This window comes from Tinamus guttatus, unplaced genomic scaffold, assembly GCF_059628265.1.
Source record: "Tinamus guttatus ecotype Peru unplaced genomic scaffold, ASM5962826v1 Tinamus_guttatus_pri_ptg000007l, whole genome shotgun sequence".
Taxonomy (NCBI): domain Eukaryota; kingdom Metazoa; phylum Chordata; class Aves; order Tinamiformes; family Tinamidae; genus Tinamus; species Tinamus guttatus.
In genome coordinates, this window is record NW_028288541.1 from 700,448 (window position 1) to 717,061 (window position 16,614).

The window sequence follows — 16,614 nt, forward strand, 5'->3', positions numbered from 1 at the left end:
ATCCCAAGGTCAACTCTCCGGATACTGTAGGGTTTCTTTGGAATTCCTCCTGAGCAGCTTTGGCATTTTTGGTTGCAGCAAGGGTAGGAGGGAAGGTGGGGAGCAGCCCTGCAAGAGGGTAAATTCTCCAAGTCTGCAAGGCCCAGAGGCCACACGGCCACAGGCTGGGGCTGCCCAGAGGTCTGTGCCCGGACGGCTGCTGTGGGCCAGTCACTTCAGACTCAATAAAGGAGGAAATGTCACGTCAACAGTCTCACTTCTCCCCCACTTGCCGTAACACCGTTCATCTCCACTGCTCCTACTTCAGGGCAGCATGATAGGGGAGCATGTGCAAAACTCCACCTGGGGAAACCTTGGAAAAGTCATAACAACATTTCCTTAGTAAGGGCTAAATCTTGACTCACTTGTACCTGTGTCAATCTGGAATAACTACACTGAAGTCGAGGTGCTAACAGCAGAGAATAACTGTCAAGTAACCATTAGAAAACCTTTGAAGTACTCAGAATTAACAGCACTTAAGATTTACAGTGGTGCAAATGAAACCAGAATGTGGATCAATTTCTTTACACAGGGAACAGATGAGGGTTGAAAGATGCTCTGCACAGCTCTACAGCTCCTGACTGTGAGGTTCCCTATTTACAGCTTTGGGGGGAACAGATAGTGCTCCAAGCGGTGGCTTTCCACTTGCATCGCACCTTTGGACCCCAGAATCCCATCCTCTCCAAGCACCACACGTGTAACTCCCACTGCCACATTACAAAAGTTGCTATTTGCACATTTTAAACACTGCATTAAGAAGTGTTTCCCCATAGGTGTTACTGCCCGTTCTGCTCCAGCCCTTGACAAAATCACCTCCTGCTCCTACGCCTTCTCTTAACGCTCACACAGTTTGTCTCAGGCCACGGTGACACGACTAACTGAGCACCAAAACACCCAGGAATGCTGACTTTGAAACACGTGCTGGATTTTCACAATTGGAAATATTGGTACTGCAGAGTCCTAAAGCAAACAGCACGTTATCATTTGGGAGAGACAAGCATTGATGAAAAACAGTTTAAAATGCAAATTGGCTTTCTAACACCGTGTACCTTTGAACTGGCATGTCCTCACCTTCAAAAGCTGCCCTCCCCCCAACCTAAATAGGGACTGACAGCCCGACATGCCGACATAGATCGAACGCTTGATTTTAATCACACCTCACAACCTCCCTATCCCCAAAGCTTTGCAAGACAAAGCAGCTAAGGAGAAAAGGGAGAGGAAACAGTGATGCAGAGCCCCAGCACAAGGGAAAAAATCATCCTCCTATTCTGAAGCTCTCAGGAAAGAGTGAACTCAAGAGGCAGAGGCAAGGGAAAAAGGGGAAGCTTTAAGTGATGGAGCTTGAAAAGAGCTAGAGAAGGTGACACGGTGGAGAGAAGCAGGAAGGGAACGATGTGCAAAATGGATTAAGCTGTAGGAGCCGAACACATTAGAGGCGAAGGCTTGGGGCAGAGGGAGGGCACTCAAGGACACTGCAGCAGGACGCGCAGGCGCTCCGAGGCGGCGCTGAACTTTCTGTTCCCGGCTGCCTGTTTGGGAGCGCGTGCTGGGGGCTGCCTCTCCCGGGAGCTCGCCGGCTGGGACGGGGCTGCGGAGCTCCTCAGCGCTTGTGCTGCAGCGTGACGGCGGCGCATAGGCATGTTGTGACGCAGCATCTTTATTCGGCACCGAAAAGTCACGCTGGGGCAAGGGGATGGGATTTACAGGCTCCACAGCCCCGGGGACCCTTTGTATCCCACGACGGTCGTGATTTAGCGTACGCGAAATTCAGCTGCTTCCCGCTGCAGAGCACCGGCAGTTTGCTCAGAGCTGCTCCTGGCGCCGCTCAGTTCTGCCCCGCTCCCCTGAGCTGGGATTTGAACCCGCTCAGCACACAGCGAAGAGCCAAAAAGAGAAGCAGCCTCGTACGCTTTGTCCAAATCTGTTCAGGGAGCCCAAGGGCCATTACAAACGTTAGTAAATATTAACAAGCCGTGCTGCAAGGCAGCACATTCTGTTCGCTGCGTCAGAGCGAGAAGGTCCCTTCCCCGGCCGCGCCGGGCCACGGGCGCCGCCTCTGCACGTGCCCGCGTGCCCCTCCGTATCCAGCCTGTAAATACAGCCCGTGCTTTCGGGCCTGGGAAGGAGGAGGAAAGGGCAGGTGCAGCAGGTGCCTGTCGGAAGCCAAGCAGGCCCCGGTTACCCCTGTGCTCCTGCAGATCTACCTGAGCCCTTGCCCCAGTCTTAAAAAGTGTCAAGGAGAGGCTTAAAAATGTGCCCTGGAGGCCTGTAAGATCCACCTGCTCCTGAATAACAGACCTGCAAGCGGTTTGCCTCCCGCCAGGCCCAGCAAGGAGGCATCCAACCCCGTTAATGCCGTGCGGTAGCATTAACAGAGGGAGCCACGAGCACAGCGGGCCTGGCAGGGGTGTCAAGGCCGCTGGGCACGGGGCGCTGTGGCCTCACGGCCACCCAACCCCGGCGCGGCCCTCGGAGGCCTCTGCCTGTCACCCGCTGCCGCCAAACGCTGTGGGAATTTGGGAGGGAGGTGAAACCCATCCCAGCACTTCTCTGCAAGCCGTTCGCTGCGTGCAAGGGGCCCTGTGTCGTGGGGAAGGGCAAGGGGCGCTTCTGCATTCAGCCAGCCGTGATCCCAGCTCAGCAGGACAGGGAAGAGGCCAGCGCTGCTCTGTCGGATGTCAGCCCACGGGAAGCACGAGGGCATTCTGCACTACGGATGCCAGTGTTTCCAAGACCCTCCGTCCCACCAGATGCACCAAGCGCTGCATCTTCCCCCAGATACAACTGCAAATCCTGCAGACGGGGCTTAGCCCCTTCTCCCCGTGCACAGCATCCCATCCATCATCAAACCCGGCTCCTTGGCCCGGCCAAACCCATTTCGCCCAAGTGATAAATCTAAACGCCAGGCTGAGAAAGCGTTGGCCTTAGCAGAAGGATTTTGAGAGCACCCCACTCAAGTCCATCTGCACCGAGTCCTACCTAGAGCATCTCATGGGAACGCTCATGGTAATTATTATGTAAGAAATAGTTTAATAAGAGATTAAGTTCCTGCATTTTTTATACTGCACAGACAAATAGTGCACAAAGCAAAGTAAGGAAAGAGAAGCCTTACAAGTGTCTCATGTCCACACACATGACCGCGGCTGCTCCGCTCTTAAATAGCCTAGCACAAACCTGGAACCCGCATTCCCTGTACACTCAGTTCTTCCACTAACCTCTCTGTGCAAGGCATGCAGGATTGGACACAGAGGCACAAGCTGGGATTCCTCCCGGAGCTATCTGCCCAGGAGGAAGCCCTTGAAAGGCTCAGACTGAAATTTTTTTTTTTCTGTAATGAAGCAAATAATGTTGCTTATGAAAGCTGAACTGCACAGGCGGCTCTGTTTTCGTAGGGTTGCTAGGAAGCACTGGTTACTATTATTGATTTTTTCTACAGGCCTCTGAACCGCTTATCAAAACAAGTTATTCCATGAGCACCAGAAGTAATGAAGCCTGGTTTCCTACGGCCTTGTGTCCTTTGTCCCTAAACTCTTTCCCCAGCGTGATGCCGAGGGCCAGGATCTCCCTCCTGCATTTTCGGTCTGCTTGGCAGAGCAAGAGGGAGCAGAAGCTATCGCTGGGTCACAACTATAAACTTGTTTGTTTATTGGCTGCCTGGGAGCTGCAAACAGTGGCTGATTGCTAAATTCTGCCGATTTTGCTCTCAGTGGGGGACTAATTTTGGACTCTCTCTTCTCGCCAGTCATCAGTTTTCGTAACATTTGTAGGAACTTCATTCTCTCTGTGATTTGATGAGTTTAGCTGAAATCTGGCCAAAAGGATTTTCTGGGGGAAAAAGGGAGCAGCAGATAGGCAGGCAGGCAAGCAGCACAACCTCAAAATCAGGCTAAAAGTGCATATAATAAGGAACTACCTAAATGTCGCAACTAAATACACAGGGAAAAAAACCTCTCATTAAGTCCCAGATAGTCAGTACCAGCTTTGTAGCTGTATCTGATAATGACTCTTCTGACACAGACTATTTAATGAACACACCTAGGACCTGGCACCTGTGTGACTGTCAGAACACTGACGTGATGAATATTCACATCAGGATGTTGCAAGTTAAATGACACAAATACCATTAAAATGCTGGGGTCCAGAGTGCAAAAGCAAACAGAAGAGCCTTGAGAAATCCAAGCCCTGAAGCCAGCCACTTGTTAATGGCAGCTTTGCACCTCTTCTGCAAGACAGGAGAGTTAGTGGCCGTTCCTTTTGTGAGTTTGGGCTTTAAATGGATGTTGGGGGGAATTTTCCCATAAGCAGCACGAGCAGCGCAGGGGGAATGTGGGCGCGAAGCACCTGTGAACACATTGCAACTGCTAACGCGCGTTACTCAGCTTAAGGTAGAGAGTGCTGATGCACAGACAGGCGGAGAGGCGCTGGAAACAGGGCCAGTGCCCGGCCTGCTCGTGCAGTCACCTTTGCTCGGGACCGTGGGTTAAGCACGGAAGAGGGACACGCACGGTAAGGCAGGTCCGTGCAAACACACACGTCCACGAGCGCGCGCCCCGAGCACCTGCGGAATGGCCAGGGGTGGCGATGACAACAGCAAAGCGGTCAGGTGGTGGGTTGTTGAATGGCTTCCTTCACAACCTGCGGATTCCCTTCTGCTCTGACCCAGTTCCAGGATGAACAGCCACTGCAAAGGAGGAGGAATTTGGGGCTGAGGAAAAGGCCTAGCAGGACTACCCAACAACCACGGAGCAGGGAGATGAGCAAGGCCCAGGACGTGCCGTGGCCTGCAGAGATGGCTGCGCATCGGCCCAGACAGAGCAAGGACAAAGCGGCAGCTACAGCACCAGCACCTCAAAGATGCCTCCAAACCCTGTTTATCTTCATCCACTAGAAGAATTTAGTCTCATGTGAACAACTCACTTCTCAGAGTCCCACCACATCCAACAGACATATTTATATTGAAAAAGGCCTTTGATTGACCCTTTTCTCTCAAATAATTGATAAGCTCTCACTGCCTCCCTACTCCGATGGGCCTCAGCCCCGGTTGCGCCCAAGGTCGGGGCTGCTCCCAGCCGATCTCACTATCTAAAGCACAGAAGCAGGTGGTGTTTATGGGACTGGCAAGAAGAAAATGGATTTCTGCGCAAAGAATACAAGTCCGAAGGCCACACTGGGAAGCATAATTTATCCAAAACAAACACTACCCAGGCACATTTGTTTATGTATCCCTTTGCTGTCTTATTTCTGCCCTCTTCTTTCCTCCTTCCCACTCCTCTCTCCTTTCTCATATCTTCTCCTGTCAAGGAGAGATCCAGCATCCATCAAAGTCAGGAAGGAAACATGCACAGACTTCAGTGGTCTTTGAAACCTTCTGGCCTGCCTCCCCCAAGGCAGAGGACACAAATCATCTCTGCTAGTTCCAGTGTGTCCAAGTATGGGGAGATCATTAAACCAGGGAATGAAATGAAAGGCCTGAGAGACTATCTGGGCCCCTCTCCCTGACCCAGTTAGGACTTTTGTGTTTTCTTCCCAGGGCCAAAGAGATGAAGGCCATGCTGTGCCATGATGGATTCGGGAAGCTTCCCGGAGACCACGGAAGAGCCAGTTTTGAAGGCTGAGCTTGCTCTTTTCAATCCACTGGACGGAGCAGATGGACTATTCTGACCATAATTTCTGTTCTAATGCCAACTTAAAATAAAAATAAAGAAAGCAAGGACAGTTTTAGGCACTCATGTCAGTGTCAGTTGAAATCCTGAGCTTCATGGCACCTCCAGTCCTTCATGACACTTATCTTGAAAACACCCTTTCCAGCTCAAAGAGAAGATCCAGAAGCTTTGTCCCTTCCTTTTCCAGCTCTAGCTGATTCCTACAAACAGCTGGAATGCACAGTTCAGCTTCAACATCTGTTTTGTACATCTCTGCCCTATTTTGTTTTATTCCCTTTCGCTTTTTGTTTAACAAGAATCTGGCCTAGCTCGTGCAGGCCATAACTTTTGTCATACTGTGGGGAGTAGGTGATGAGAAGGACATCTGGAAGAAATACGTTCAGTAGTTCACTGCTGGTACAAATTTGTCAGGTTTCAGGAGAAAAAAAAAAAAAAAAAACAAAAAAAAACAAAAACCAATGTTCCTGCTTCTAAAACAATGAGGCTACAAAAACTGCCTTTTATCTTTCCTGTTTTTTGTTTTCTGTCTTGTTCTTTTTTTCTCAAGAAAACAGATGTGGTTGTGAAAGCAACAGCAGCAGCTCCAGACCATTTTTACAATTTTCTTCTCCCCCATCCATAATAGGAATTAAAATCTCCTGTAAATCAGCAAACAGTCACACAAGGAGGATTATTTTGTCATGAAATTCTTAAGAAGAAAGAGAACAATGAACAGTCCAGAAATTAAATCCTGCTACAGGCATGTTATCCATTTGCAAAACTGCAACTGCAGGTTTTCCTTTTTCTTGTATCGCTGCTAGAGAGGTTCCTAATGACACCGTCACTTTGGATGTGGAGACGCTGCTCCAGGGTGCCCTGAGAGCTCCAGCCCCGGGATGCCCTCCCGGGTGGCAGTCCCTCCGTGCCACCCCGCAAGGCCTCGCTGCTGCGGGGAGCCCAGCGCCCGCTCCCGCCCGGCTCTGCTCCCGGCTGCCGCAGGGATTCGACAGCCCTTGGAGGCTGCTCTGCTCCGGTCAGGATGAGGGAAGCCGCAGTGGGGCACAATGGACTGCAAGGCTGTTGGGCTTATTTTTCTCCTCCTTATTTAACTAATTAGCTTTCTTGCTCATTGGGTCCCTTCAACCATATCAATTAGCCAGCGCCGAGGGGGCGCGGGAGCCCCGGGCGCGGAGGGCAGGGTGACCCATGCGCCAACGTGGGGCACCCGCGGCTGCCCCGGCCCTGCCGCAGCCCAGAGGAGCAGCGCCGGGAAAGGGGGTGCCAGGGGAGCAGCGCGGGGAGCAGCCTGCTAGGAGCTGCAGGGGAAGCTGATCTTGCGGCAAAAGAGAGAAACTTTAATGTCAGCATGAAATTAGGACAGGCTAGAACGCGGTCTCTCCCTTCTTGTGTTTCCATCTATCACGAGCAGCCTTGCAAAGCTCGCGACGTTTCTGCCTTGGTGAAAACAGCACTGCGGGACTGCTTCCCTCTGGGAGAACGGAAGGAGTGAGGAAGAGGAAGGGCTGCACTTTCGCAGCGCCGCCTGCTTTGGGGATCCCAGCATTCCCCCCCAGCAAACACAGCCCAGCTCAACGCCAGCTCCTTCCCCCCAGGACAATTTTGGGCCAGACCCAGGTTTTCCAAGCCAGTTTGCCCATCATTCGATACAGTAAAGTCATATTTGTGATGCTATATGTAGACTAGATACACGCTGCTACTGCCTCCATTAGCTGGGTCCTTGGCGTTGTCCCCTACCTGTGCTACACGTTCCCCATCTGCCACAGACTCTTAGGGCTGCACTTCGATGCAAATAATTTTTTATGCACTAACAGAAAAAGGTACCGGCACTGATATTGTATCTGTTAATCTTAAACCACCACATTCAGTTGGCTACGCGGATGAAGATGCATTGCTCAGAGCTGCTGAATACTTAAAAGCACTGAGACAATAAGAATGCATTAAACTTTTATCTCCAGTGCTGCAGCTACAATAAGCAATCAAAGAAATTGCCACTCTCCTAGGGCTCCGGATTGCCTAAAGAAAACTAACTTTTGTCTGCATGTGTGTATGAAGAAGGATGGATAAAAAGATCTCAGATACCAGCTGCAGTGTGTTTGGCTACTCTGCGTTAGCTAAACGATGATGCTGAGCACTGCACAAAGCTCAGAGGAGGACAATTTTATATAGTCATGTATAGGGAGGAAAAAAAATGATACTTTTTCACTCCAAGGATTTTGTGATCAAGACCCCCATCACTTTTTTTATTTTTTATTTTATTTTTTTTACATTGCACGTGTAAAATTTATAGGCAACAATTACCAACCTGATACTGCTTTCAGAGTCATGCAACAAAAAGGAAAACTTCACATAAGTCTTTCCTTCCCTTCGCATAGATTTTGGGCACCTATATCTCAGAATGTGACAGGGGCAACTCATCCTTCCATAAGTAGCAGCAGTAGCTGAACAATCAAATCACAATACATTTTCTAAAACTACACCGAATTAATTAAAATTAAATTGCGTGTTCCTTTTCAATCTATTCTCTGGCCATTTGACAGTGCAGAAATTTCATTTCTCATGAAATATCTACAAAGTGGCCATTTTTTTCATGAAATATGCATGAATTATAAAATTCCTTATGCTCTTGAGAAAATAAAATTGCTTCCATCTGAGGAAAAAAAAAGCCAACACTGTTTTATAACGCCAGAACACTTACTTTCTCTTTTTTGACTCAGGACCAGGGTGGCTTATGAAAAGCACGTGCCTGCAACGTCCCAGCCTTTCAATGGGAAGGGATTCACTGTTTAAACAACAACAACAAATGGCTGAGAGATAATTCCAGAACAAGCCTTTGTTTTTCACAATGTTGCCTTGATGTTTTTTTCCCCAAATTCCCACGGTAGCCAAAATTCTGCGGTAAGAAATCATAGTATTTAAAATAACTTTGCGTTTTCAATCTGCTGTCTCTGGGAGTCACATTTCTGTGTGTATGATTTCTCAGTACGACAGATAAAACTGTGTGGGTATCAGTAAGTTATTTGCTGCAAGGAATGTAGCACCATTTCCTCAATTTGATTAATATGGCTCTGGGAAAAAAAAAATCCCATTGCTCCCTGCACAATTGTCTCACTTAAAATAGCATTTTTCATCAAGAATCCGAAAGCGCTGCACTAAGAACTAACATTACGTCTGCCTCAGTGTATTAAAAATAATATTTTTTGAAGTACTCTGCTGTAGAATAACTTAAAAAAAAATCGAGCTTGAGACATTCTTGTTGCAGCGTGAAAGTTCTGCAGGTTGCAGGCCCCTTTCAGAGCGCTGAAGCCCGGCTGTGGGTGACGCATCCCTGGGCCGAGGGCTGGTGCGGGAGCAGGGCCGTGACGGCGCTCCCGAGACAACGTCCCGGGCATCGTGCTCAAGGAGCCCTTGTGTCCATGGGGCTGTTGGCACAGGGAGCGAGGGCTCGGGCTTAGCTAGACCGGACTCGCGGCCTGGGGCCTGCGGCGTTTCCAAGCCTGCGGGTGCCTCCCTCCGCCTGGGATAACCATGGCAACGCGGATGCGGCGCGCACCTTTCCGTCGCCTTCTTGCGCTGTTTGCCGGCACCAGAAGGACGCCAAACTAACGTCCTCTCACCCCGCCCCCAGAATATCACGGGGATATTTTTAAACTGGAGGTAGAACAACGTTTCCCTTTGCAAATGGAACAGCCACGTGAGAAAGGGGCATCTCCTTCTCGCAACGGGAAGGGATGGGGAGAACGGGACACGCAAGCCTAAAACGAAAGTCTCGGGATGGGGCTGCGTGAAGAAATGTGGGGTTTTGCCTTGGGAATAAGCAGCCTCTTCCTGAGCCCCATCCTTTTGATTCACTGTTTCACCTGTAAATAATTTACCAGGCTAAAAGGTCACGAGCTGCAGGTCCTTGGAGAAGGGAGGAAAACTGCAAGCTGTGAACAAGGGGATGAGTAACTGCCGTGAAGCCCAGGAACACACGTGCCTGTATCCACAGAGGAGCAGGCTGAGGCCCGGCTCTGGCACCGGCACAGGGAGGCAGAAATGCCCTGTGCTGCGCGTCTGCTCCCCGCGAACCCGACGCGAGAGCGGCAAGTGCAGCCAATACCATCTCTGGGGATAGAAATTACACTTTTAAATTAGATCCATGATGCCCAGATGTACTGCTGATGGATGCACGAAACAGAGGGAAAAGAAATTAATTTTCAACCTACATGTTTTCATCTTTTCATTCTCTAATGTCAGGGTAATTGCTGCTCTACTCCTGGATGTGACAGTCCAGCCCTCTCCTCTCTCCAGAAGGTAAGTGAGCAGCTGTTTTCCTTTCTGACACCAGCGTATTTCCAGTCAGCTGTCAGGCAGCATTAAGTCCCTAAACGCTTACAGCGGTGTCACACTTTCCTCCCACTCAGTCACTCTAAGTATGGAGTTTCATTCCCCAGTTTGAGATAGGATGAAGCAGAGGAGAAGAGGAGGGTCGAATCCTTTCATATTACAAACTACAGAGAATTCAGGGGAGAAAACCCAGACAGACAATGCAGTAAAAGCAAGTAATGGACCACTGAGTAACAGAGCACCTTACCCTGACACAGATATTGGAAGATCAGAAACAAGCAGCAGCGGCTCCTCCTCGCAGTGGTTTTTGCAGCAGTGCTGCCCTCAGTAGCAGGATCTGCAGTATGGACAGTGAGGCTCAGGCTCTGGGCAAGGGAAACCCGGCGCTTGGGGGAACACGGCTTGGCCAGCAGCCTGCAGGGGAGCCCAGCTCCACCGCCCCAGGGCTGTCCCTGCATTCCAGGGCAACCACAAGCAGCTCGGCTCGCCATCCAAAAGCCTTCATCTCCCTGCATACAGGGAGAGCTGTTCAACTCATCAGCTTAATTGGCAATTTTTTAACAAACATTTGTAAAGCATATGAAATCCTCAAACAGTCCAAAGTATTGCATTACACAGACACATTGCAAGCTTTTATTTGCCAATCTAATATGGAAAACTACCCACTTTTGCATATATGGCAATAATATTTATATTATTTTCCCTACGTGCTTTCAGTCTTTCATAATAATGGAAACAATGATACAAGAATGAACCACGATGACACTTCTGTTTGAAGACACAGCGTGCGTGTCCTCTAAAAAATCCTGCAGCAGCTCTGCTTTACAAATATCCTTTCCTTGAGTACTTAAAGAAGCAGTACTTAGAACACAAGTTGCCTCAGTGATGAGCTGTTTCTGTTACCAACGAAAAAGGCATAGGCAAAAAAACCATCATTCCAGAAAATGTTTGTAATACACAAATTTTATACACAAATTCTGTCTACCTAAGCCTAGACAGAATTTGTTACTATAACATTCATTCTCAAAGGTGCATTATTCCTGCACACAAACGCCTGCATGTTTTTACAGAAAAAAATAAACAAATATATAAATTGCAATATAACGTATAGTATCAGTAGCGTTTAAACTGCCATAGGACCCAATCGTGCAAATAGGAGACATAAATTAAACCTCAAGAGTAAACCTATTATAATACTTGGAATCGTTACCATTATTAATTAGGCCAGAGACACATTTGCAGGATTGGGGCCTTAGCTTGAGTTGAGGCCAATTCAGAAAGTGTGCCATGCACTGAGCATATGTTCCACGGATAATATGTTACCCAACACAAATAGCAAATGTGCAGGGAATATACATTTTCTTCCTGCGCTTTGGATCCTTTGAAGGGCTGGCAGGCTGAGTACATGTTGCACATTCTTCAGGAGAGAATTATGGGCTGGGTGAACATTCCTTCGACTTCTCAACTCTTTCAATAATTTGCCACCTGTGTAGCCAAGCTGTTCGTTCTGTAAATCTAGGGGATCTAAAAGCTCTGGCACTTCCTCCGGCTGCCAAAGAAAGCTCTCCGAGCACTGACCCCAATCCCTGCGCGCGGCGCATTAACTAGTTTAAGGTTTGATGCAGAGATTAAAGCGCGTGCTTGGCAAACGGGCCTGGTGACGCACTCGGCCCTGCTCTGCCTCTCCCATCTCCGCGCTGCCCTGGAGTTACCACCACGGCGCAGAGGACTCGGGTTGCGTTCCTGAGCACAGCTCCATCTTCCCGTGTGAAAGGAGCGGATTAGGAGCTCCTGCAAAATGATACGACCTTACGAAAGGAGGCGGACTTGGTCCAAAGCCACTGGGTGGTGGTGTATTATTCTCTTAATGGAGAAGAAAGGAGCAAATCTGGTCTCATTGACACAGCTGCCAGATCACCTTGGCTTAGAGTCAGCTTATACTAAATTGTTCTTTCGGGTTCTCAGGCGCAGCCGTATCAGGGCAATATCTAGGTTGCAAACACACCATGGGAAATGTTCACCTGCTAATAACAGCAGACCAGATTTGGGTCTGTACCGCTGGAGGTCCCAGTTCAGGGAGAAAGGGAGGCAACTTCCACAGCTCCTAGTCAGGAGCAGCTGTTTTTTGGCGTGGTACAATCTCGGGCTGCCTTAACATCAACTCCAGCCTCAGCAGCATTTTAGAGGGTTACAGACTTGCTGGAGCAGAAGTGTGGCCCCCATTTGCGGTTCTCGCCAGCTGCTGTAACCCCATTCCAGCACAGAAAACCTTTCCTTTTGAGGGAGCTGAAAGGTGGGGATGTGGTCTCACACTGATGTTACTCTCAACGGCAAAAAAGTACACATTTGCTAGATACCCATCTTGAGCCCCTAGGCCGAAGCAACAAAATATGAAGAACAACTTCAGAAGGGCCCTGAAATGCTTTCCCTTCATTTTTGGCAGCAGAAAGATTCCTATAGTACTTCTCCTATACAAATATGCGTAAGGCAATCATTAAAATTGATCTTTTTTATTTATAAATTGGTTGGCCTTACAGAGGAAAGCTCTATCCAGAGAGGGGAACAGGTATGCCAGCACACCCACTGAGCTTCTGGTAACTCCTTTGGGGGGTTAATTGTGACTTTGTTTTGCATTACCCTGTTTCTATATCTCAAGATATTTGTCTCTATTGCTCTACCCCAAATCCTTCCTCAGCATGGTGCTCTGCAGAGCTGGAAATGAGGGATATCTTGGAGCACCGAGAGCTCACGTCTGCATCCATTTTCTTTAAATTTAGATGGACGCAGTAGCATCTGAGCCTTTATGCTTATTGCTTTTATCTGCAATTTCAGAACTGTCCCAAACAATCTCTCCTCCCAGCCATTACTCCCAAATTACTGACACAGTTTGTAATTTACTATTACAGTTTTGACAACTGATTTTCCCCAAACATATTGAGCTCCTTCTCCTCTTCCCAAACCCCAGACACACAGGAAATGGAAAATAGCAGGCAAATAGCAGTCAAAGCTTTGCGGCCCAGTCTATCAAATCAGCACTGTTGCTACAACCAGAATTTTTAAACTGGAATTGCCAGAGCTCGGTCCTTTTCCCGCTAGCCACCTGAACGTGCTTGTGTGCGCGTGTGCGAGGGAGTGCGAGCGTGGGCACGTGTGGGTTTGCCCACCTCCTCTGCAACCGTCTCTGCTGCAGTTTGTTTCAGCAAATTGAGCACCTGGCTAAAGCCCCCTATTCTGGATTTCTCCGTCTAATCATTGGCAAGGGCAGAGCTGTTAGGAACTAGACTCACTAACCGGCTTTTTATTTCTGTGGTCAGAGGTTGTCAGGACAGGGAAGAGGAAACTGCCAACTATTTCTCCTCCATACAATCTGTGTCTTTTAACACTGATATAGGAGGTGAGGGGGAAACCTAAAGAGAAGAAAATGAACCTGCTCTTCATCCCAGCTATAGTGATTGTCCCCACCCCAGCTCCTCATAAGCAGAACCTGGTATTTCAAACCATTCTGATAGAAAAGCATAAACACACCATCTAAGGAAGAAATCTTGTCAAACGTGCAAAAGTCAATAGTACATCCGGGATCAAAGTAATGATAGTGTCACCCAAGACATCAGTGAGATGAGAAGCAGCTTCTGCCCCAGAGACTCTGCGGAGACGACTCTCTTGTAACAGATGGGAAGACAGGTCTGTATGAAATGAGAACTGCAGTGATGACTTTTCATTGCACTGCCTAGAACTTGCTGAGTAAATTGATTATCAGTAATGAAGCAGCATTAATTTGGGCTCTTCACCCATAACTTCCCCCAGAGAACGGCAAACTGATGTGCAGGTTTCCTTAATCTCTGCCAGATTGGCTTTTGCCCTAGGGCACAGAAGGGGCAACAATTTGCTTCCTTAGCAATCCGGGGGGGAAAGGGAAGGGATTTGTGAGGAACAGAGGATCGCTGAGTCCTTCAGTCCGAGGGGAACACAGGGAAGGGGTGATTCGTGTCCTAGCTTGGGACACAGTAAGCACAGACCTGTGTCTGAGAGATGTCGGAGACATACAGCGCTGTGGCAAGGCTGGTCTGGCTGTTCACTCTCACCAGCTGCTCTTTATATAATTAGCTCTAGGATTAGGTGCTTCCTAAAAGGCAGATACCTATATTAAATATCCCTGTCTCTGCCTAATCACTGCAGGATCCAAGCCTGCGGCCTCCTGCATAAATACGTAACTCCAACCCCGGTGCTCAGCAAAAGCAAAGGTGAAGTTTCCTCCTCTTAGTTCTGAACAGCCACAGTTTACATCCTGGCACCGAATAGGGCAAGATTCTCCTCTAACAGCTGGGCCAGTAGCTGGGGTACTTCCACTTTGTGGAAGCCACGAATCCTTGTTTGCCCTGCTGCCTGCCGGGTTCCTCCTCTCCCCACCTCTTGAAACACCAACCCCGGGTCCTCCTGTGCCGCGCAGAGCCGTGCATCGCCTCATCCACCTCCAAACGAAGGAAGCGGCATCGCCCAGGGTGTGCCTGGCGCTGCGCTGGAGCAGGGCCTCAGCACTGCCCCATCTCTGCATCCCGGCACAGCTCCACAGAGGCAGGAGGCAGCACCTAACACCTGCGGGACGGGGCGCTCGGTGCTGCCGCTGGAGCAGGGCCTCAGCACTGCCCCTTCTCGGCACCCCGGCCCGGCTCCGCGGAGGCAGCCTCTAACACCTGCGGGACAGGGCGCTCGGTGCTGCCGCCCCGAGTTCTGCGCAGAGGCCTTAGCTCTGCAGCATCACAGCCCCGCACAGCTCCCTCTCCGAGGCCTGTGCTAACTGCGAGGAGTTTTCATTTGCGGCAGCCCCGAGTAAAGCCTGGGCTGGATTTCCTGAACGCAGTGCTGCTGTCGAGAGCACAGCAGAGAGGCTCTACCTGCCCCTCTGGCTGCTTTTGGGTGCTCGCTCCCAGCCCCTCTGCCGCCTGCATAAGGGAAAAAATCCTTCCAAGGGCCAGCGAAAATTCATGGAAAAATAGTCACCTTCACCCCTTAGCTCCCTCCCTGCCTGAGGCTGCTTGAGCGATCATGTTGCATGGGGACAGGGAAACGTCCCTCTGGCTTCAGGGGGCTTCCCTGGTGAGGCTAACGGATTACCGACATCCCTGCCTGGCGCTGCGGCAGGGCAGGACAGGACGAGCCGCTCTCCCTGCCCCGCGTCCCAGGGGCTCCGGTGGCTCTGCCGGCCGGGCCGGGCGCCCTCGGGGTGCCCTCTGCTGGGGCTGGCACTGCTCGACCCGGCGCTGCCCGCGGCGGCACCCGCCACCCCGGCGGGGAAACTGCCCTGCGGCCAGCACCCGCGCTGAGCCCCGCCAGCCCTCCCCGGGCTGCTGATCCGCAGGAAGAGTCAGAGCCAGAGCCCCCTGCCCTGAAACACAGAACAAGGAAGTACTGGATCATAGAAAAATTTTCTGTCAAAATAGATTATTTTTACGGAGCTGGTTAGAGAAGTCTCACAAGCATCAGACCCTGCCCAGTACCCCTGAGACCTCCCGTAGTCTCCCTGCCTGCATGGGGTTAAATTAAAAGAAATACAAGGGCTAAATTAAAAAGAAAAAGAAAAAAAAATGGGGCCCGTTCATGCTGCTCTACGTAGTATAGTGGTAGAAGGCTTGAACAAACAGTCCTAACGGCTTCCTGGGGATCTCACCGGGGCTGGGATTTAAGGCAATTACATTAACACAGGCCTACAAAGAGGGACCCCTTCAGAAGAAGGTATAATATCCACAGCACCACAAGGCCGGCAAGTTCCCCAGCTCCATGATTCCCATGTAAGCTGGTCACAAGGGAGCAGCAGAAAAGACTGCTAGCAGTTGTCAGGAAGGAATGCAATTCCATGGATACTTCGGAAAACCTAAGTGACTCACGGGGGGGTTATACCCGGCTCTGAGGCAGCCAGCACTGCTAGGGGACCACTGCTCTCTGCAGCAGGACGGCACCCAAACAGCTCTGCAGAACACGGCAGGGCAGTTCTGCTGGCGCAACGCGTGAGGTCGGGAAACACTCCCAGTTCTAGTGGGGTTTTTTGTGCTTTCTTTCTGTCTTCCCCCCACCCTTTCCTTCTCGTAGCTGCCAGATGGAGGGACAGCTTGTGCCGCCTCTCAGAGCTGCTGAATTACCGTCAGGTGAGGAAAGGCAGCGCAGTGCAGCAAAACGCTCCCGTGCCCCTGCTCGCGCCCTGGCAGAGGGGGCTGCTCGCGCCCACGCGCACCCTGTCCTCCTGCCGCCGCGGCGGGCGCAGCCCAACAAGCCCTGTCCTTCGTAGGGTGCCGCACGCCTACAGCACAACACAGCATCCAAGCACAGCGAGAAAAATAAATGAGACCACGAGGCCACACATCTGGTTCAGGTCCTGGTAGAAACCCACAATGATCGCGCACAAACTGATTATTTTTCCCCTACGTTTGCTTCTGAAACACGTGAACGCCTAGGACAGGCGGGCCCTGGCCAGGCCCTTGCCGAGGCCGGTTGCAGCCCCCACGACCCTGCACCGCCCGCCCCGGGCAGGCCGGCCTAGGGCCGAGGCGGCCCCACAGGCACCCAGGCTGGAGGCCGGGCAGGGAACAGGGCG